The sequence below is a fragment of the Podarcis filfolensis genome (genome assembly GCF_964270895.1).
Source record: "Podarcis filfolensis genome assembly, chromosome: 3".
NCBI classification, from domain to species: domain Eukaryota; kingdom Metazoa; phylum Chordata; class Lepidosauria; order Squamata; family Lacertidae; genus Podarcis; species Podarcis filfolensis.
In genome coordinates, this window is record NC_139606.1 from 78,369,560 (window position 1) to 78,392,587 (window position 23,028).

The 23,028-nt window shown below is 41.2% G+C and overlaps 1 protein-coding gene and 1 long non-coding RNA gene across 9 annotated transcripts in view; one reads left to right on the forward strand and one right to left on the reverse strand.

The window, feature by feature from the left end:
- Positions 1 to 23,028, forward strand: part of CHRM3 (cholinergic receptor muscarinic 3) — a 242,153-nt gene that overhangs the window by 191,974 nt on the left and 27,151 nt on the right. The window lies entirely within an intron of this gene.
- The window catches only part of LOC310759196, a 95,583-nt gene continuing 74,103 nt past the window's right edge, over positions 1,549 to 23,028 (reverse strand). For 3 of the 4 annotated variants that reach the window (XR_014546255.1, XR_014546256.1, XR_014546257.1), the window contains 3 exons: positions 6,462 to 6,550; positions 3,726 to 3,802; positions 3,368 to 3,485 (listed from right to left, as the gene is read on the reverse strand). This is a non-coding gene — a long non-coding RNA (uncharacterized lncRNA). Of the gene's footprint in view, positions 1,763 to 2,478; positions 2,532 to 3,367; positions 3,486 to 3,725; positions 3,803 to 6,461; positions 6,551 to 23,028 lie in introns of those variants that run through there. The other variant, XR_014546254.1, reaches the window with a different exon arrangement.

Here is a 23,028-nt window from a genome sequence, read left to right on the forward strand (position 1 = left end):
CCTTCTTCAAACCTTGTTTTCTACCAGCAACATTATCGGTCTTCATTTCATTGGGGATCTGGATGAATAAATGGTGCCACCGTCACCCTCACACTTGATGTTATTCACTGTGCCTGTACTATAGGTGATTTTTTTTCTAGCTCAGTTGGTAGAGCATGATGAGGCTCTTAATTTCAGGGTTGTGGGTTTCAGTTCCACATTGGGCGAAAGATTCCTACAGATTAGCCATGTAGTCCCTTCCAAATCTACAGCTTTGTGATTTTTAGCTTATTCTCCGCTCTTGTTGACCCCAGGTACTCAACACTACATTATAGAGCTCCAAGTGTCATAGAAACATTCAGACACTTCCATTCTGCAGGATTCGGGAAAGCAATTATTCATTGTGTAGTATATTGCAACAGTAAGGATTGGAAGCAAAAAGTCATACAGTTGCATGTTCAAAATGTAGGTGAAAGGAATTACTTCAGTGGTCTGTGGCTCTACCCATGTACCTTAAACATATTTTTTTTTAGATTTTGCATGCTGTTCCCATAAGCATGAATATTTCTTGTATTAATTTTGCTGAAATACAGTTCTGCTCAAGGAGTCAAGTACACTCATATTAGTGAGGATGATATATTTTTGTAGCAATCTTTAAAATATTATGTGGAGTTCTAACTAGGTCCATGCACACACACACACAAGGAGAGAGAGAGACCAAGTTTCAGAAAGCATTCATCATAAACCCTCACCAAGCCATGAGGGTCCAAATCTATCAACTAAATGAAATTATATTGTAAACCGCCCTGTGATCTTCGGATTAAGGGTGTTATAAAAATGTAATAAACAAAACAATAAATAAATAAAATATTGACTGTGACTGAAGAAAACTCATTAGACACAACTAAGATACTGTTGAAAACACCTGTTGAAGTCAATGGGGTAAATGTCTTAGTTGAGGTTGTTGTTTTTTAGTGTATATCATTCCACTAATTTTGGAGAGAGATGTGTGCATTACTGTTGAAAATCATAGAATCATAGAATTGAAGGGACCCCGAGGGCCATCTAATCTAGCCCCTGCAATACAGGAATCTCAACTAAATCATACATGACTGATGGCCATCCAACCTGTGCCTCCAAGGAAGGAGAGTCTCCCACCTCTTATGGAAGTTTGTTTCACTGTCAAACAGCACTTACTGCCAGAAAGTTATTCCTAATGTTTAGTAAGAATCTTCTTTCTTGGAATTCCATCCACACAATAACGGACAAGGTGAGTTAATAAGCAAGCTGTTAATGTGCCAGCACAGAACAAAAATTATGCTCACACCAACAACTCCATCTTATTTTTTAAGACAAATTTCTCTTACATTGTTAATACGTTTCTATAGATCTGTTTCTATAGAACTGACCTGTGGTCTAACTCTTCATATGGTTTGCTTCATCAACTAATAATTCTATAAAAATCTTCCTGGCATGACAAACAGCACTGCCTCAAAATTACAGGACCTCAGATACTACAGATATGCCTTCATTTATGTTATATTTGACCATTAATAGTAGCAATGAATAATAGAATGATGGAGAATCATTAACTGCAACACTTTACTATTTGTTCTCTGGACCTATTCCGCAGTTCCAAATTTCATGAGAGTAACTTCACATCTAATAGTGTTCATGTGATGGTTATAATTATTACTTGATAACTGGAACATCTGAAACTTCTGTCATTTATTTAGCTTTCTTACTCATACGTTGCTTTTTGACTGAATGGTCTTCAGAGCATCTAATGACAGGTGGAATAAAGCACTTGCAATAATTAAAAATCATTACAATCAACAGTGATAAGCATCAAGCAAGCACCATAACAAAAAATAGGTGGGCCGTGTAATGAGTCTGCATGGTTCATTGATGCTTAGCATGTAAGGCAGTTAGCCTTTTATGCCGAATGCTGATAAACCATGAACGGGGATTTTATCCATCATATGACAGCTGCCACTTTTAGTGAAGTCATTTTTATGGTAAAAAAAACCACACAAAAGCCATCAGTTGGTGCTGTGCATTCAATCCCCACCCCCACCCCAGGCAATCACTATGACATGGCAGAGGAATATGACTGTGGATGAAATGTGGTGGGGTTAAATGTCCAAAGTACTTCTAGTTTGTGTAGAATAACAAGTGAATACCACCCACTGTTCCTATTTTGTTTGAAACAAAGAAAACAATCTGTTTCTGTGTCTCTCTATTAACAGATGTAGGAAGGGCTGGATTTGCAAATACAACAGTTATGACAGATCAGTTTATTGCCAATGGCATGGGAGAGTGGGGCTGTATGTGATGAAGCCACCAACATTTTGTTTTTGTTTTTCTCTTTTAACAGTCATTAAATACACACAAGCCTGTCTGATTTTGCCCTCCCAGAACACACCATTGCTAGAGGCATCAAAGCTGACATTAGTATTCTCTGTGAGACGGATTATTCTGTGCAGCTTTTATACTTACTGGAAGGCCATTACGTAGATGTCTGGGCTGTCATATTCAATTTTGCACAGAACCTTTATGTAAATGGGGGAGGGAATCAATATTTTTTACTATGACCATGAATAGAATGCATAAGCTGAAGTAGGCAATAAATGTAGTCTTTGAGAAAGACATATTGCAAGGGGAATGGGTCTTTCTTTTATTTTAGCATCAGCCTGCCATGCATGCTTCCAGTGTAATTACTATTTGTCATCCTCATCCTCATTAGTTTGCCAAACTTGAAGGAAGCTGTCATGCCTCTTTGAATGGTGGGCAGTAATAGAAGGACATTGCTTCCCATACCAGTTTCCAGAATTGGTTGGCACTCTTGTTTTAAGCTAAATGGCTGGAAAATAAAGACTTTGTGAAGTGTTATTGATGTGAATAGAAACAATGGAGATGTGCTAGTTATATTTAACACTTGATCTTAAACCAACTTACATACACTTCATTTATTAGCTAACTATAATGTAAAACAGCCTTTTTAAACCTTCAGCCCCAAAGTGGAGAGAATAAATATACTGCTCTAAAAGTGAACAACAGAGCAATGGCAAATGCCACTCCCTCAGCATATATGGTAACATTATGGCCCATGGCAGCAGTGGCACCTCCAAGTCATGTAGACATGGAGGTAGCAGATGCAGTGACATAGAGGATATATCTCCAGGACAACCGCCTGCCCTATGTACAGTGCAACACATGCACAATGATGCTTCATGAGCTCCTGTGACACAGACAGCAGTGACACAGCTGGCGCACTTCCTCAAGCATCCCTACAAGCAGGGGGTTCAAATCCCTTTATAAGCTCATTGCCCTATGTTTGATCACAACACCCAACAGGGAAGAAGGAAAGGTAACAGAACATAGCACCCAAAAACCTGTGTGGAGCAAATAGGTTGGCAAACCTCCAGGGCTCATGGTTGTGGGCCTTCCTCATGATCTGCAAGGAACTGGGCATGGGGTAGGTCTCATAGCTGTTGGATAGTTGGCTGTGAAGAGCAAAGGGTGGAGACAGAGTGTAATGAGCCATGATCAGCAGCTGGGACACATAGTCCCTAGACCTGGATACACCGTGGGTGTTTGTGAGGTAATCCACCTACCTTCATGCATGGAGAGCCTGGAACAAACTGGCACCTGACAATTTCCAGTTCCTGACAACTACCAGTTTGTTCCAGGCTCTCCATGCGTGACGGTAGGTGGAGGACTGTAGTGTCTGAGGCCATACTCACCTCTTTCTCTATAAGGGCTGTAGTGGAACTCTGGGTGCACAGTGGCTGTTTGTTCTCCATGCATGTGCTCTGTGATCCTGCAAGGAAAAAGTGTTCTTCCGTGCGTGGCCAGCAGTGGCAATGGCCTTCACCAAAACAGAACTTGCATGCATCATGCATGTGAGAGTGAGTGTTTACCCAGTGCGAGAGACGCTACTCTCTTACACTGTGTTAATAGCAAGACAGGACTCTAATAATAATAATAATAATAATAATAATAATAATAATAATAATATAAAAAACAGGGTGTGATGATAATATACATAATCCATATATAGGAATAAATCACTCTTAAACAAATACAGACAGAAAATAAAACAAAATAAACTACAGGTATGTGAATGCAGGGGCGAAGGAAGGCTCTCCGGCACCTGGGGTGGGGTGTCGAGGGGCGGGGCAAACTTCCCGGCGGCGCATGCGCGACATACGATCCTCTGCTCATGGCTGCAGTGGCGGCAGCATGATCCTCCACTCGTGGCTGCAGCGGGATGCCTTCTTGTCACACCCCCCCCCCCCAGAGATGGCACCCAGGGTGGACCGCCCCCCCTTCCTCCGCCACTGTGTGAATGTGTGGGTGGTAGCAACTGGAACTATTTATAACATAGACATAATGGCCAACAAGACAGGATTACAAAACATAGCTGCTGTTATGCCAAGAGAACATAATTTAAGTATTCAAACCCCCTTACTCACTGTATCAGCAATACCTGTTCATATGCCAAGGTGGGTCCTTGGTCATGTTCCTCATTTACAAATGAAATAAAGTCAGAGCAAACAGGTGTGAAGTTGTCGTTTGTCCTTTGGCCCCTAAAGACTCTCAGCTATTTAGTTACCTTTTTCAGCAAGACAATTAAAGCAAGTTACAGTATTTATTGCAATGTTTTAAGAGAGAGACATGTGAGGACATTTGTAGCATGTACCCCCTGCACCAGCACTTTCCCTTGGAGAGATCATTATTTTTGTTATTTGATAATGTGGGATAGAATGTAGAAAGGAAAACAAATGTACATTATAGCCAATATTGGTTTTGCATTTGTGTTTCAGGCTGATTTAAGTCTAAGCAGCCTTCTAAGCCTCACATGTGAAAATGCTTTACTCTTAAGTTACACAAGTGAAAGATGGCATGAAAGAAAACCACCTCCTCATTCATATTCGCCTTCAGGTACTAAAAATCTAATCATTTTAGCATTAGAGTATGTTTGGCAAGCATTACAAATGGTGAGGGTTTTGGTGCCTTATGGGCAAAGCTCAGAATGAGCAGAGGCCACACTGCGGTTCAAATAATATAATTGCAGAACATTATAGTGCAGCTATAACTCTGACATTTTATTTATTCTCCCCTGGTTCTTTCAGGCTTTAAAGGACAGATCAAAGAAACAGGAAAAAATAATTGAAAAGCATTGCATTTGCTGCAGTGGAATTAACTGCTGAGTTGAAGCATTTGTGACTAATCTTTGTGTATACACTTAGTAAATTAGTTTAAGAATCCCAATTTTTCTAAATGAAGGAGGAAATAGAATATATAGTTCATAAGGTTTAAAAATAATAATGAGAGTAAATGTTTTGATTCTTTATAGAATCATGAGAAAATGTCGTAATTATTTTATAGGCTTTGAAAAACAGTCACAGCCAAAGAGTATGAAAAACTCATAGAATCATAGAATTGTAGAGTTGGAAGGGACCACAAGGATCATCTAGTCCAACCCCCTGCAATGCAGGAACTTTTGGCCAACATGGGTCTTGAACCCACAACCCTGAGATAAAGATTCTTATGTTCTGTGACTAAGCTATCTAGTGCTGTGATTCAATAAATTTAACAGTCGTTTTCATCTGCTCATCTACCACTTGCTACTCCAATACGGGGGAAATCAGAATTCACTTTAATTGTTCCTAACTCCCCATGATGTAAAAGGTGTCATTCTACCTTCTGCCCTAAGACAGACCTACAGCACCACCCTATGCTGAGTAAGTCTCACTCAGTTCACTTATTCCCAGGGAAGTGTGCATATGATTGCTAGTTGACAAGATAAGCATAATAAATGACACCCAGAGTGGGGCCTTCAGAAATGGATAAAGGGTTCTGTGCAAGCCTGTGGTTTAAAAGTTTTATTATATTGCTTTATTTTAATATTTTTCCTTTGCTTATCTCAGTGGTAAATGGTCACAGTTTGTTGAAAACATCAAATATGGAAGTGGGCAACCCCACTTCCATTTTATTTTTTTGATGTTTGTTTCTCCTTTCAATTAAATAAAAAGTAAGAGCCCGTGCAGTGCTGATCAATTTTCACTGTATGCTGCAATCATAATAACGGTGTGTGAAAACACAGCTTTTGATCAAACTTGGTTCAAGTATTTTTATGATGACTGAATAACGCCTTTCATGACAAAAGTAATTCCAGGCTTCTGAAAATAAATTGCATAAAGGTAAAAGTACAAAGGCAAATTCGCAGAGTTCAGACTCTCACAAAGCTTTGCCGAAGGAAACCAGTCAATAAAAATGCTGCCAATTTTTGTTAAGCCTTCACAAGCTATTTAGGGCCAAGGATGTTTCTTTTTCCTTGTGAATACTTTTCAGGAAGTGCCACTTCACAGAAAAGAAAAGAAAAGAAAAGAAAAAACCTTGGAGGAGCAACTGTCTTGATTTGTCTGTTTCCAGAATGCTAATTTCTCATATACTGAACACAATAGAGATCTTACCTTGAGAACAATCATGCTTCCTTTCACCTCCTAATTTTAGTGGTGCATTTCATAGGCTACAGAATTGCAGGCAACCAGGGGGTGGGGCCCTTCAAATGAGAAATTAAAACAGAAGTCTCTTCTTTTGCAGGGAAAGAAAACTTTTGATAAACCGGAGGACAAGTTTTGGCAAAGTACTAATGGGAAGTAGGAGACTGGGGTTTGAACCCCAAAGGGAGAAGTGATTGCACTAATAGTGCCCCACTGCAAGCTTCACAGAGCAGTGACAGTAGGCACACTGGATAGATTTGGAATTGGGTATCAGGAGATGTGAGTTCAAGCCCCATCATGGGCAATGGAGCAAAATGGTACCACTCTTCCTTTGCATGCGGCCTATTGAGGAAACAGTTATGCCAGGGGCAAAAGAAAATGAACTCAAACCCACACTGCAAGCACGACAGAGACATCACGAGGCATTTGCCTATCCTGCTTCTTCACTCTCAGTCTCAACACCTAACCATAGGAAAATGCAGCCTGCAGAAAGAGTTCTAGTCTTGTAGAACATCTCACATTTTATACACAGAGAGGGTCCCAGGTTAAAACCCACAGTATACCTTTACACTAGCAAGGAGGGAAGGGATCCTCCATACCCAGGCACTCCTGGGCCAATTACAAGGTGTTCTGCATGGGCCAGTAGCCTATTTCCACATTGGGCAAATAGGTCTTTTGGCCAACTTCTCCCTCTGTCAACCAGTGTGAAAAGTCCACCCTCCTACCTTTTTGGCCTGATAAGCCAGCCTTATCAGCTAGCATTCCAGCAGAATGAATCATAGAATCATAGAATCATAGAATCATAGAGTTGGAAGAGACCACAAGGGCCATCGAGTCCAACCCCCTGCCAAGCAGGAAACACCATCAGAGCACTCCTGACATATGGTTGTCAAGCCTCTGCTTAAAGACCTCCAAAGAAGGAGACTCCACCACACTCCTTGGCAGCAAATTCCACTGTCGAACAGCTCTTACTGTCAGGAAGTTCTTCCTAATGTTTAGGTGGAATCTTCTTTCTTGTAGTTTGGATCCATTGCTCCGTGTCCGCTTCTCTGGAGCAGCAGAAAACAACCTTTCTCCCTCCTCTATGTGACATCCTTTTATATATTTGAACATGGCTATCATATCACCCCTTAACCTCCTCTTCTCCAGGCTAAACATGCCCAGCTCCCTTAGCCGTTCCTCATAAGGCATCGTTTCCAGGCCTTTGACCATTTTGGTTGCCCTCCTCTGGACACGTTCCAGTTTGTCAGTGTCCTTCTTGAACTGTGGTGCCCAGAACTGGACACAGTACTCCAGGTGAGGTCTGACCAGAGCAGAATACAGTGGCACTATTACTTCCCTTGATCTAGATGCTATACTCCTATTGATGCAGCCCAGAATTGCATTGGCTTTTTTAGCTGCCGCGTCACACTGTTGGCTCATGTCAAGTTTGTGGTCAACCAAGACTCCTAGATCCTTTTCACATGTACTGCTCTCAAGCCAGGTGTCACCCATCTTGTATTTGTGCCTCTCATTTTTTTTGCCCAAGTGCAATACTATACATTTCTCCCTGTTAAAATTCATCTTGTTTGTTTTGGCCCAGTTCTCTAATCTGTCAAGGTTGTTTTGAAGTGTGATCCTGTCCTCTGGGGTGTTAGCCACCCCTCCCAGTTTGGTGTCATCTGCAAATTTGATCAGGATGCCCTTGAGTCCATCATCCAAGTCGTTGATAAAGATGTTGAATAAGACCGGGCCCAAGACAGAACCCTGTGGCACCCCACTAGTCACTCTTCTCCAGGATGAAGAGGAACCATTGATGAGCACCCTTTGGGTTCGGTCAGTCAGCCAGTTACAAATCCACTGAGTGGTAGCATAGTCAAGACCGCATTTTACCAGCTTCTTTACAAGAATATCATGGGGCACCTTGTCAAATGCCTTGCTGAAATCAAGGTAGGCTACATCCACTGCGTTCCCTTCATCTACCAGGCTTGTAATTCTGTCAAAAAACGAGATCAGGTTAGTCTGACATGACTTATTTTTCAGAAATCCATGCTGACTATTGGTGATCACAGCATTCCTTTCTAGGTGCTCACAGACTGTTTGCTTAATGATCTGCTCCAGAATCTTCCCTGGTATTGATGTCAGACTGACTGGGCGGTAATTATTTGGGTCCTCTCTTTCCCCCTTTTTGAAAATAGGGACAACATTTGCCCTCCTCCAGTCTGCCGGGACTTCGCCTGTACTCCAGGAATTCTCAAAGATGACTGCCAGTGGTTCTGAAATCACATCTGCCAGTTCTTTTAATACTGAAATGTAGTTTCTCCTTTCTCCCCACCCTCAACAGCATACATGCTGGCAGAAGCAGTCATCCCACTTGTGGACCTCGAGAGGCCTGCTACCTCTGGACACAGCATTTCTGCTTGAACAGAGAGAGGAGTAGGGACAGCTAGTTCTGGTAATCTGAGGTCTCTACAAAACTGCACAGAAAGTTTCAGGCCCCACAGCAAAAAGATAACCAAGAACATTTGTGAGTGTGGGTGACCTGGAGAACTCTGCCTTTGAGGAAGAAGTAAGGACTTGACAGAACATTCTCAATCCCCTTGATTTTTACAGATTCTGTGCATGATTGAATCAAGGAAGATCTTTCACTGATGTATCCTACAGATTTCAAACTATAAATTAATTTTGCACAGTTTTGTTTCTTACCAGTCAGTATTTTCAACCAACCTTGTCTTCCATCTTATTAGTATCTTCAAGAAACAGAGTTGTCTGAATCTGTGTTTGCTCACATTCATAAAATTTTGTTCCCTTTCTCTACAGTATGGATCAAAAACTGTAGCCCAGGAGTTTTGGATAAAAAGGGAAATTCATATTATATTAATAGATTCCACCACTGATGTTTTATTTTAATAACCCACTTTGTCTCTTCCCCTCTCTTTATTTAAATACCATAGCCCGAGTGCGAAGGACTTTGTGATTCATTTTATTAGAAAAGAAAATTTAATAACTATAAAATGAAGATGTTATTTAACTTGTTCAGAGATCTTGCAAATAGTGGAAACATTTTCTGTTATGGCAGTGCCTTATGATCTTAATGTAAGAGTTTATTAAAATAAAATAAGGACTAGTCAATTTTGTGCAAAAGTATTATTTGAGGTTTTCCTTCTCTGATAATGCTTATTTCAAAATAAATACAATACTATTGTGTCTTAATGCCAGAGTTTGGTTTCAAGGATTCTGTGTAGATGCAAAAACATGCATACCCAGAAGCCCCAGGGTGCTCTCACAAGATCTCATGGGGCCATCTGAGTCCCCACATTACAAGGGTCAGCAAACTTTTTCAGCAGGGGGCCGGTCCACTGTCCTCAGACCTTGGGGGCCGGACTATATTTGGGGGGGGGCAGGCGGGGAAATGAACGAATTCCTATGCCCCACAAATAACCCAGATATGCATTTTAAATAAAAGGACACATTCTACTAATGTAAAAACACGCTGATTCCTGAACCATCCATGGGCTGGATTTAGAAGGTGATTGGGCCGGATCCAGCCCCCGGGCCTTAGTCTGCCTACCCATGCCCCACAAGATCTCATGGGAGCATCTCAGTCTGGGCATGATTAGAGAACCTTGCTTGCAAAACGAGGTAGTGAGCATAGAAGCTATTTTGTGCTGGAACAATCCAGCACAAAAAGAGTTTTAAAGCTTTCTGCTTTGCTTTCTAAGCAAGGCTTTCTAATTGCATTGGCTGCAGAAGCCCCACAGTGCTCTCACTAGTGGGGACATTCAAGTTCCTGTGAGATCTTGTGGGAGTAACCCAGACCTGGCGTGTAAAGAGTTTATTATTGGATGCTACTCAAGTTCAATTGCCACATCAATCTCAGGCACAGATTAGCCAGCCTTCCAGGCTTCCAGTACTTCAATTAAAGGCCAAGAAAAGACAACATCAAATGCAGAAGTGCAGGGGGCAGAGGAAGGTTCAGAAGAAAGGTAATATCTCAAGTCCCTATTGCTACTAGAGGTTTTGAGATGAAATTTATAGGAATATAATTTGGCCAACAAGAAACCAAGAGGATAGGTCTCATGTGTGCAAGCTTAAGTGCACACTTGAACACTCCAACTATACCCCTTGATTAAGTGAAAGGAAGAAAACAAAAACAAAAAACAGTTGGACAGGCAGGATAAATCCCTACAAACACTTAGGGTGAATTTAGGCAAATCTTTACCCATTTTGTTAAGTCAATTGCTTACTATGATTATCTTGCCTGTTCCATTTCACTATGACATGCTATTAATTATATTTGAGTCTGCGTAAAAATAAATGTGACAAGAACAAATGATAGGTAATAACAGGAGCCATAAAAAGGTGGTAAGCACACTGTACTCGTCTCACGTACATTGTCATAATGGTTCACAAAGACACAGAAGTCTTGTTGTTTTTTCTTTTTACCTCTAGTTGACTTCTAAATTCTTAACCACTATAACTTTTCAAAGCACTGTGTGATTGTCAGATAATCTCATCCAGAGCTGCTTCTTTTTTAGCCAGAACTCTCTGGAACTCAGTTCCAGCACCTCTCAGGTGGGCGCCATTGCCATTCTTAAGACAACAAGTGAGGTGTTCGTGGTGAGAAAAATATCACTTATCTTATCAACACATATTGTGTGTTAAGAAAAGGGCAATGAAATGAGGATTCGGAATCTCTATTTCTTTATTTTGTTGGTATGCTACCTCCAAGGGCTCAGAGCATCTATTTTGTCCTCACAACAGCCCTGTGAGATAGGCCAATCCAAGAAATTGTGATGGGCCCAAGGTCACAGAGTAAGATTCATGGTGAAGAGGCATTTGCATCAGGTCTCCCAAGCCTATGTTCAACACTGCATTAACTTCACCAGCTCCCACAGCCAATATGAAGAGAGACAGCTATAACTTTACCCATACAATGTCCCTAAAAGTGGAAATGATGGGTCACCATGGCCTACCATTTCCCAATGGCATATTCAAGGCTTCAATTTGTGCAGTGCAGCATCAGGCCAGCAGCAGAGCTGCCATGTTGCCCATTTTTATTAAGTAAAATAACAATGAAGAAACTCCACCAACTGCTAGCCACTTCAGAGCCCTCTTCCTTGAGCACCCAGTTTCCTAGAATTTTAATGGATGACCAAGTAAATAGGACACCATCCCAGGCACTTCTGGAGATACCAGATGATCCAATATGTAAGACACCTGGTCACACTAAAAGAGACATGGGCCATTCAAATCCAGATTCTCTATTTATTGTGTAGTAGTGACTAAGGCCCAAAACTCACCTTGGGAATGAAAGGAAAGAGGCTGAGGAATCCTCCCCCTTCTCCAAATAGATACTCGGTCAACTTAGTGCAGGGTAGAGAAAATGCTGCTCTCCAGATGTTGTAGTGGCTAATGGATAAGGCTAACGATTTAGTGACATCTGGAGGGCCACAGATTAGCCACCCCTACCTTATAGCTTATGCATTGTAGGAGACGTTTCTCACATGGGCCCATTGAACAGGGGTCTAGCCAGCTGAGTTGCTTGGGTGTTGGCCTCAGCTCGTTTCCATTTATGGAAAGTGGGCAAAAGAGATTTCCCTTGCTAATATTTTCTGAAGGTTGAAAGCCAAAGCTCTCTTCGGTGAAGAGTAATAACATTAGCTATTGTGGTTGAAAGGGGTTTCCACTTGACCTGTTCTGAACCTCTGGAAGGCTGCACATGGAGAATGCAGACTCAATTGCTGTAGCATGTGGAGTGATCATCCAACAGAAGTAGCTGAACTAAATGCTGGGCTATCACTTTTTATTCAACAAAGACTTGTAAATCAGTGAATAAGTTTAAAATGACTTCAGACCATTTGGTGAGGTGGGTGGGTGTAGATACATAGTCTCAAGTATTTTTTAAAGCAGATTTTGCAAGCAGTTAAGCCAACACTGACAGCTGAGTAATATCAATGGAGTCCATATAAAATTGTCCAGGCTTGGGCATGTTCCATAGCTAAGATGAATGAACACTGAACTGAAATACCCAATTCATGCACTCATCTAAATGCACACCTGTCATAGACAGGACATTCTGCTCAGTTCCCTCCACCAGAGTATTTTGTATTGTCGGCAGAATAAAGTTGCCAGCCAATTAATCTTTTTTTCAGAGGATTTCTAGATGGCCTTTCTCAGACTCAGTCCACACCAGGCTTCCTCAAACTCGGCCCTCCAGATGTTTTTTTGCCTACAACTCCCATGATCCCTATCGAGCAGGACCAGTGGTCAGGGATGATGGGAATTGTAGTCTCAAAACATAGGGAGGGCCGAGTTTGAGGAAGCCTGGTCCACACCTATTACTGGTCTGGTTAATGTAGAAAAGGCAGGTAATTCCAAGGACTTCTGAATAAAACAACAGAAGGAAGGCAAGATATTGAGGGAGGGAGTCATTCACTACAGATATTAGCATTTATGGTCAAACCTCTTGTGAGGTTCTGGTGATAGTCAGTGGGTATCAGCCGGAGGCATCTGTTGTTCTGATAATTATGTTTTATTAAAACTGTTAAATTTAAACATTGCATTTAAGATCTGAAATTATGTGGAAAATCAAAGAGGTGATATTTACTTGATGTCATGCTTTATATAGTTATCAGATGAAAATTAAAATGTCATCAGTGATATTAGCAGGGCCTCTTAAGTGTCTAATGACTGAATTATACAGTAGTTTAATCACCCATTCATACCAAGTAAAAACAAGCCTTTGCAGTGAAGTTTAACACTACTTTATAACGTATAAATTTAATACGGAACAGATGTTTAAACCAGTCTTGTAGTTTAGTAGTTGAGAACTCAGTCTAATCTTATTAAGGCACAACTAGAACTCAATTAAATCAGGGTTGAACTGGTCATACAAACCTAGGGATCAGATTCTGCTGTCACAGAATTGTAGAGTTGAATGGGACCCTGAGGGTCCTCTAGTCCAACCCCTTGCAATACAGGAATAACACAACACAGGCAGTTTCATATATAAGATGAAACTTCCAACATCCTGCTTGATTGCATGATTCCGGGTTCAGCTATTGTGAGAGAAGGAGAAAACAACGTCGCCGGATGTTGCCTAAAATACATTCTCTCCCACAACAATTTCCCCTTACAGTGGTACCTCAGGTTAAGAACTTAATTCATTCTGGAGGTCCGTTCTTAACCTGAGGTACCACTTTAGCTAATGGGGCCTCCCATTGCCGCTGCGCGATTTCTGTTCTCATCCTGAAGCAAAGTTCTTAGCCCGAGGTACTATTTCTGGGTTAGTGGAGTCTGTAACCTGAAGCGTCTGTAACCCGAGGTACCACTATATATATATATATATATATATATATATATATATACACACACACACACACACACACACACACACACTTTACCATAGAGTGTGCATTTTAGGCTGGAGAACGGCACTGTAAAATTTGTGGAAGAGTGATTTCAAAGAATGGCTGTGAAATAGGAATGGAACCCAGTTCCTCAATTTCCTCCCTGTCACAGATTTTAATCTTTGATTGAGCTGAAATAGACCCTGTTGGTTAAGCATCCCTCACAACTCTTACATAGGTATTTTCTACAACTGTCCACATTGCCCAGCTAAGCCATTTCAATGGTACTTTCCCCTATACTCCCCTAACAGTTGAGCTGATGCTTTAAAGGGCGGGTGAGGGTGGGGACAAACTATAACACTACAATTGCTCAGCCACTATGTGGATTTCATATAGCCCTTAAGTGGGATTTAAGTGATAAGCAGTTAGATCCTGTGCTTGTCTTTGAAAAAGAATATCACTTACACTGTATAAATATCATTCACCCCACCCATTTTCTGTAAATTGCTCAATCACAGCCATATTTTTTTCAGCAGTTAAGCTTTGCCCCAGTTCTCTGCTAGGAGCAGAACAATGTGCTTGGCTGAGCTGGAGTATTCTGCTGTCATGCAGTTGTAAATTTGCAGCAATTTGAAAAGATGCTTCCAAAAAGGCAAAGTGTTACCTTGAGCTGTAGATTTAGTATTATAATCTACTATAGGATTTGAGAAGTCCTGATAAAAAGGATAAATACTATACAGATATGTATGACAATATTTTATGTGCATATCTGATAGACCACCTTAATTGCTGCCAGGCAATTTCAGAATTCAATGTGAATTTTTCATAAACCTCCAGAATGATCAGATAGTTTGTTGATAATGCAGGGTTTATAACAGGAGTGTATCTATTGATCCTATCTACTGAACAGATGCCAGGCATAAAATATTTCAATGACAATAGAATATACTCCTAGTAAATATATTCTAGGGGTTATGTCAGCTCAATCAAAGTGCAATGTCAGAAGATCCCCACAAAGTTTCATGTTTTACTCTGTTGTTTATCCTCTTTTCTGTACTTTATAGCTGTATTTCTTCCTCTCTCTCTCTGCTCCCATTGTGTCTGCATAGCCCAGGGACAGGATGGTTTAGGCTCCTCAGAGATGTGCTATGATCTATCTACACTTTTTTTTAAAAGATAAAGTCAACATACTTAGACTTGGACACTATAAAGTCAATATACTTGGATACTAGTTATTTCAGAACCAGACCTGGTGAGCGCAAGAGCCCCTATTCAGTTTTCTATGGTCACACATTAGCTGCAAATGTGGATGAGATCCTTGCAGAGCTTTGGCATGTTATACCATATTGACTTCATTGCAGTCTGTACGGGTATGGGGATTCAGCCTCCGTAACAGAAGTAGTATTTGTCTTAATGTAGTTCAGCAATCTGTTATAATTTGCTTATTTTTGTTTTCCTTACTGCCAGCTTTCATTTCTTTTCCTATAGTATGTGCAATAATGTTTCTGCATCTTACTGCTTTTTAAGTGAATTTATTGCCTTTTTAGAGCTCTGTTCTTGGTATGCATGCTATGGAGAGATGTGTAAATAGAAATGTTTAATCTCTCAAAATTGGATTCAGAATTAGTTCCATTGGATTCAAATGATTGAATCCATCATCTGAATTATAAAATTACAGGAACAGTTTAAAAATGATTTATTGCTCTGTTTATAGAGCTGAATTCCTTGCTTCCTGACCAAGTATCTTTCAAAACATTCAATAGCTAGAGTTTATTTTCTTGGTTTAGCTCCCCACTCCCCACAGAGATGCTCCTAGAGGTGTTGCAGAAATCAGTGTGACTTCTCATGCACACCAGCATATTCTGGAGCTCACATATGTCTGGTTATATACACAGCATTTAGCTATACAAATGACATTTTCGCCTCTGCAAATGATCACTCATGCACATAGACTCACACAGCATCTTTACCTTTGTCCTCTCCCACTTCTGAAATATTTAGCTGTGCAGACCATATTCAGCACAGTTGATGCTGTCTAGGTTACAAATAAGGGACGCAGGTGGCGCTGTGGGTAAAACCTCAGTGCTTAGGACTTGCCGATCGTATGGTCGGCGGTTCGAATCCCTGCGGCGGGGTGAGCTCCCGTCTTTCGGTCCCATCTCCTGCCCACCTAGCAGTTCGAAAGCACTCCTAAGTGCAAGTAGATAAATAGGTACCGCTTTATAGCGGGAAGGTAAACGGGGTTTCCGTGTGCTGCGCTGGTGCAGGCTCGCCAGAGCAGCTTCGTCACGCTGGCCACGTGACCCGGAAGTGTCTCCGGACAGCGCTGGCCCCCGGCCTCTTAAGTGAGATGGGCGCACAACCCTAGAGTCGGACACGACTGGCCCGTACGGGCAGGGGTACCTTTACCTTTACCCTTTAGGTTACAAATATGGTTCATTTTTCAATATTTGGAAGCATCCATTTTTTCTGTTTTAGCCTGGGGGAGCAACCACCATGTTCAAAGCTACAGGGAATTTTTAAGGAGCCCCCCCCACAGGAAATATTGGTAAATACATTTTTGAGAAGCATCATGTAATGAGGCCTTCACAAAGATCCCAGCTTACCTATGGTCATAGTCTGTAGCATACTTAGCATATTTGTTAGCATAACTGTAGTAGCATAAAATCATTGTTCTGCCTATTAGTCAGAACTGTGGATGATAGAAAGAGTAAAGATATATATATATATAAATCCTGTCCTTTTTTGGCACCTTCTGTTTCTTTCTAAAACTTAGCTTTCAAGCTTTGATGATACTAACTGAAAACTCATATATGTTGTACTGTTAAGTATTAGAATAGTTATAATGGTGACTATCAGTGGAGGCTGGTACTCTTCAGAAGTATTGGCTCGACATGTCCCATCCACTGTGCCAAGCCACCATTACCAATGGAACATGCAATGCCCATGGGTCAGCAAGACAGAACTTGGTGGAAGCTGATGGGTTTTGAATGGATTTGCAAGTCATCACACTACACTGTCCAGACATGTCATCAGCCCTCAGGTTCAACACAACTGTGTTACCATCTCCAAAACACTGCATAGGGCAGGATATCTTAAGAAAGTAAGTTCAGCCACAGACCACATGATATGATCATACACAATATGGTCAATAAATTACGGTATTTGCAGAGAATATTTTCTAGAAAACACAGAGCAGAGCCTGAAAGACGACAACATGGAAAGTCCAAACTCATATAAAAAACATCACATAAATCCCCTGCTCTATTTTTATACCAAATGCTGAAGTGAAGTGTTGTTGCCCGCATGCCCTGTTTGTGAGCTTCCTAAAGCTTTTAGCTTGTTCCATAAACAAATGGAACACTGCTTGACTAGATGAGTCTTGTCTAATACTACAAACCGAACACAAGGCAGAAATAGGATCTGAGCCCCCAAATGCTCCTTTGACCCGAGAGATGTTGTGCAACACAAACGCAGGCCCACAAGTAACCTGCCTGGGAAACTGAGTGTAGGGCAGAGGAGAGATCTGAGCATCAGAACACTAAAGTACTCCTTTGTTCCTGCAACAAAATAACCATTTCACAGAAGGAATGCCAATTAATTACCCACCCAGGTCTTGCTGCATCATATCCATTTCCCTTCATCTAGTAGACTAATTAATAACCCACCCATATACCAAAATAATATCCTCTTCAATCAATGACACATGTTTAGTGTCCTGCAATCTCCGTAAGGGTGGGCAAGAGGAATCCTATGAGCATGTAACTATTCTGCAAGTTGGGAACACTGATTTAAAGCAGTGTGCCAAAATAATGGTGGCAGTGGTGTTCTGTTGTTTTTAAACCAAACTGGTTGGTGGGATTTTAATAACACCTGCTTTGCCGTTTGAAGAACGGTAGGTGTTGACAAACTCCTTGGCCTGAATGATAAGCCACTCTGGTGACAATAGATTAATCTTAGCTGACCTGGAAAATGGCCAAGAGACTAATGCCACCGGTTATATAAGGTATGCAAAATACTGCAAGTGTTTGTATGGGATCCCCCTTGAGCTAATGTTCAATTCAGATACCTGTTCTAGAATCGAATGTAGAAATCATTATTTCATCTCATGATCAAACATTAAGTGACCCACTCTTTTATGTTATTGAATGTTTTTGCTCCCTATTCTTCTTGGCCATAACTAGAGGGGACTCTGGAAGTTAAATTTGACCAGCCAGCCTTATACCATCAACTGCAATTTCTCAATTTCTTGTTGGCTGAGTAGCAGCTCTTGATCTTTGCACTGCTATTTCAGTGAAAGGAGATAAAGGTCAGTGAATGCCATTGATTTTCTCTGACAGGTGCAGAACTGTGGTACTCGAGAAGCTGTTTTTACAGATAAGAATCTGCAGTGGGCTCTGCTAGAGGATTCTGATCTCAGAAAACACTGAAGAGGGGGTCCACAAATGAAAGGGAATGAAACATTTTAAACCACTTTCAACAATAAAATGTTCAGTTCCATCCTTGGGTTTTATTCAAATTCACATGCACAGCCCTGTTTTTCATGAGTTGATTTCAATTTTTAGTGATTGTGAGACATTTTCATCTTATGTGAGCTCTCCACAGTAGGGTGGTTTTTTTTCAAAAACAGAAAAAAGTACTCCTGCAGTAGAAAGGTTAGCAAGAGAACTTCTAAGTAGATTACTGCATCATTCAAAACCTTTGTAATTCAAAGCCTCAGATTTATACAAAACAAAAGATACTGGGACCATGCTAGACATCCTTTTTATTCATGTTGCTATTGGGGCAGTCATACTTCCTTTCTAATCAGTGCATATCCCATAACCTTCTACTCAAATCCTATAGTTAGTTACACCATAAATGTTCTGGTTTCTTTTTGTTCCACTTTTGTTGCACTATAGCGCTTCCAAACAACATTATTGTGTCAGCATCAGGGAAGCATTGCAGAACAAACTAAAGGAGAAAAATCTACCACTAATGCATTATTATTGTGTCAATGTCTCTCCCCCCCCCCATTATTTGCCATTAAGCATGTGCTATCATTGTCAAATATCTATTTAAAGCATTGCTATTAACCTTGAGTTGGAGCCAAGAGTTCTGTGAGCAGAGTTACTTTCATACAATGGTGCATTTGCCTCAGCTCCCACTTCTCCTTGTACCCTCAAGTTTGCTTTAGAGGGTTGGGAGATCCTCCAGGACAACATAGGAAGCAGCGAGGGGAGTGGAAGGTGGAATAGTCAAATTGCCTTCATGGAAGTCTCTGCTGAATTCATACCCCTTCAATGAACAGAATGGCACCTTCCATTCACAGAAGGGAACCTTTGCATCCAACCCAAAGTCTTTATAAATATGTGTTGTCTCTGTAAGTATTCCGCAGCAATTAGAGTACACTGCTAAGGAGAAACAGATGGTGGGGACACAACACTTACATTGTGGGAAAGAACGATGCATTATCTAAGCAAAATCATTTCTTCTATTTTTGGAACACTAATAAGTGAAGCTTTATCTGGGTGTCTATATGCTGTTATTTTAGCAGGCAACAGAAGTGCCAAAATGGTAGATGGCAGCCAAATGAATAACCCTTCACAAAAATATGCTATTGCAAGTAGAATGTTTCAGTTATCCTCAAGTTATGGCAATTTGGGACCAGATTTAGAATATAATAATTCTTACACACTATAGTAAGTGTGATCTCCAGAGATGGCTTGTTTTCTAAACAATGTTAACATTCATGGGAGCAATGCGAAATTTTGACCACCACCTCTTCCTCCTCCTCCTCTGGATTTAATGGCATGCCAAGATCAAGATGCTGTCACCTACTAGCAACCATATGATCACACTTCACTCAAAGCCTTTCATAGAGCCTCAGATATTTCACAAGCTGCCATTAAATCTCCAGCACCAAGCCCCAGAAATTCTTGTCCTGAAGGGCAGCCCCCACAGATAAGTTTGTAAGACCCAAATCAGGAGAAGCTCTCTGGGTTCCATATACCACAAACTATCCAATATAACATTAGCAATCATTTTGTCTACCCCATGATACCCAGAGGCAATCCTCCTAAGCTTGCACAAACCACTTAGAACCGACTAACTTGACTCAGACATCCTTTCAGTTTAAACATTCAGAATAATTCCAATGGTGGACAAAAGGAGAACACCAATCTAATCCACAGGACACACCTCCTACTGCCCTTGCAATTCAGCCAGCATGGTCTGTTCAACCCAACTTTTAACATCTGAAAAGGACAGTGGCAACACATGATCAGTGTCTCTGTTCCAAAGCCTGCCTAGCTGTCTGGTCAGCCATCTTGTTCCCCCCAAAAAGCCCACTTGAGCTGGAACCCAACTTAACTGAACCAAAAGATCTATGCCTACATTCTATGCCTACACTCTGATAGGGAGTCTGGGAGCACTACTGCCCTGTCAGGGTTCACATCCCTAACACACTCCAATGCCATAGGCATAAATTCAGCAGTCACTATTGAAACCCAAACATTCATTAGGCCTTTGGGACCCCAAATGCTGTAATGCAAAAGATTGCACCCACATGGCTGCCCTGTAGTTCCCGGGATCCTTCTGTGTAAAATTCACATCACCATTTAGAAAAAAGTCCACTTCACTGCTCAATGTTATGTCTGATCCAAGCTGACTTTTCATAGTTCCACCGCAACTCAGATCAATCAGAGGAGGTATCCACAGCCATTCATAAGGCCAGCAAGCCAATAGTCAATGGATACTCAAACCTTGCAGCACATTGGTCCTCAGCCAAGCCTGAATCATGACCACACATGGAGCATACTTAACTTCTCAGGAAGCAGCAAACTCCATTTCACTTGGATGAGGTACTCTAATCCTGTTGCTGCTGTCTAAGAGTGTCCCATTGTCCAGGTGTGCTCACAAGGGCTTCCTCCCTTGCAGAGCTCTGCACTGTGGAGGTCGGTCAGACATTGAAGAGAATGAGGCAGCCACTGTAGGGGCAAAGATCTATGTGCACACTGGAGTCCCAAGGGTTTTGGCTGATGCTCCAAGTGAGCTCTATGGTAGCAAAACAAGGTTTTTATGTATGAAGCTATTACAGGAATTCCCCCCCCCCGCTTAAAAATTATGGTGTGTATTCAGTTTGTAACATTTCCTACCATATTATCTGAAAGAGTGATTACACTATGAAATGAAAAGAGGGTTGTTAGCAAGAAGTGAGTCTCAAGGTGAAATGCATTCACCCATTTCTCTCTATGGAGTGGTGATTCTCAATCAAGGGTAGTCATAACTTTTAATATTCCCTTTCTACCTGCTCTGTTCTCATAAGGTCACTGAAGTCTGAAACTGAACCGGATGGTTTCTGCTGACACTTTACATTGGCAAAGTTGTTTCCTCTGTTTCATTAATGAAGCTCTTTTTGTTCCTTCTGTCTGATGCAATTTGCCTCCACCTTGGCAGTGAAAGATGCTACCTCCTGTGCGTAAATGCATGATAAAGGACAGGTGAAAGGCGGGGAGATAGAAGAGTCATCAAAAGGCTCTTCCTTGAACTGTTTGAGCTTTGATATTTCACAGCTGCAGGATGTTTCTTCCACGGATATGTAGCAGCATAGTGTTGATGTCTATGTAAATTTTTAATAGTTGTGTTTTATTATTTGTAGATACAAGTAAAATCTGCTGCATAATGTCGCAGTATATCCCTACCCTTCACAGGAGTATTCTGGGGATCTAGGCAGCCTGGAATAAGAGCTTTGTACTGCAATTCAGACTGCTCACCTGGGGAAGGGAGATTCAGCAAAGGGAAGGGATGGATACATCTCCCTTCCCACCTTCATTGTCCAATTGTTTTGGCACTAGAAGACTGCCAGTCCCAAACTAGCATTTTATAGAAGCGGGCACACTGTCCTGGAGAGTAGGAAGGGAAGAAAAGTATCTTCTCCTTCCTTCTGCAATGTAATTATATAGTGCAGGGGAAAGTGCTTTAAGCTCACAGTATGCATCCTCCCAGGCTGACCCCCCAACTTATTGTAAGTGGTCAGAGACTTGAGAGGGAGAATCCTTTCTCTGCCCCTGTCCTCCATCTTCCTCCTTCTGTCCCAACTGACACCCAAGCATTCTAGGCATCATCTGCTCTCAACCATAGTTCTACACATTCTACCTGATTTCTGGTTTCTACAGCGCCCCCTGTCCTGTCTAAATTATGTACTTCCTGGAAGCTCACAGATTCCTTTCAGGCAGGTTTGGTATATACTGTATTACAAAAACAGCAATCCGTTCCTCAGATTGGCTATCATTCTCCTAATGTAAGCCTCGAGTTGTCCCTGTTTGAATGCTCCTTCTCTTTAGTAACTGTGTTGTAACCCGAAAGCCTCACATCATTTACATTCAGACCACTACCAAATTTATGAGGTTACACCAAAGTATGAATTTTACCTGAAGTGGAATTTCAGGTCAAGCCTAGAAGTTCCTGTTTAGGGGAAGCATCTATTGAATGTTGAGGGAAGTAAATCACACTGGGATGAGGCAAAAATTGTTTCAAAAAAGCTTAGAGAAACTTATGTGTCCCCCCCCCCCCGGCTCTGTCTAAAGCAAAATGTTAAGGGGAATTTAGTCTAAGAGAAATACTTGGAAAATTGAAGCAAATCTAGGACCAATTCTCAAGGGTGGTGGTGGTGGTGTGTGCCTGTTTCATGCATCTCTGAGGCCTATCCTTCACATGAACAGCAGATAAGGTGGTAAAACTGTGTCTGGTTGTATCACTGTGGACTGCAGCTGGAGGCCAGAGTGCTCCTCCATACCTTAAACAAGCAAGCAAATGTAAATCTTTGAACACTGACAACCTGGCAAGTTAAGTGGGAATTTATTCTTTTAATTTTCTTACTGGCATCTAGTTTTCTGTGTGCAGGGTTTTTATGTTTTATGTTTTGTTTGTTTTGAAGATTGAGCTGCATTCAGTCACGTGAGACCCCTCATGGCATGTGAAGTGATTTAACTGAGACCACATGTTTATCTTCTAGTAAAATATATGGCTTAACTTGCCCATGAGGGCAACTTCTGAAGTGATGTTATGAGGCAAATGTGGGAAACGTCCAATGAATTTTTGATGCAAGTTTTTATAAGAGTGAGTGGTATTTTGTATTTCAGGATAATATTTAGAATTGGGCACCATTTCTTAGAACACTGGATTCCTACCAATGTATTAAATGAAAGCTTTCTAACACCATCTCA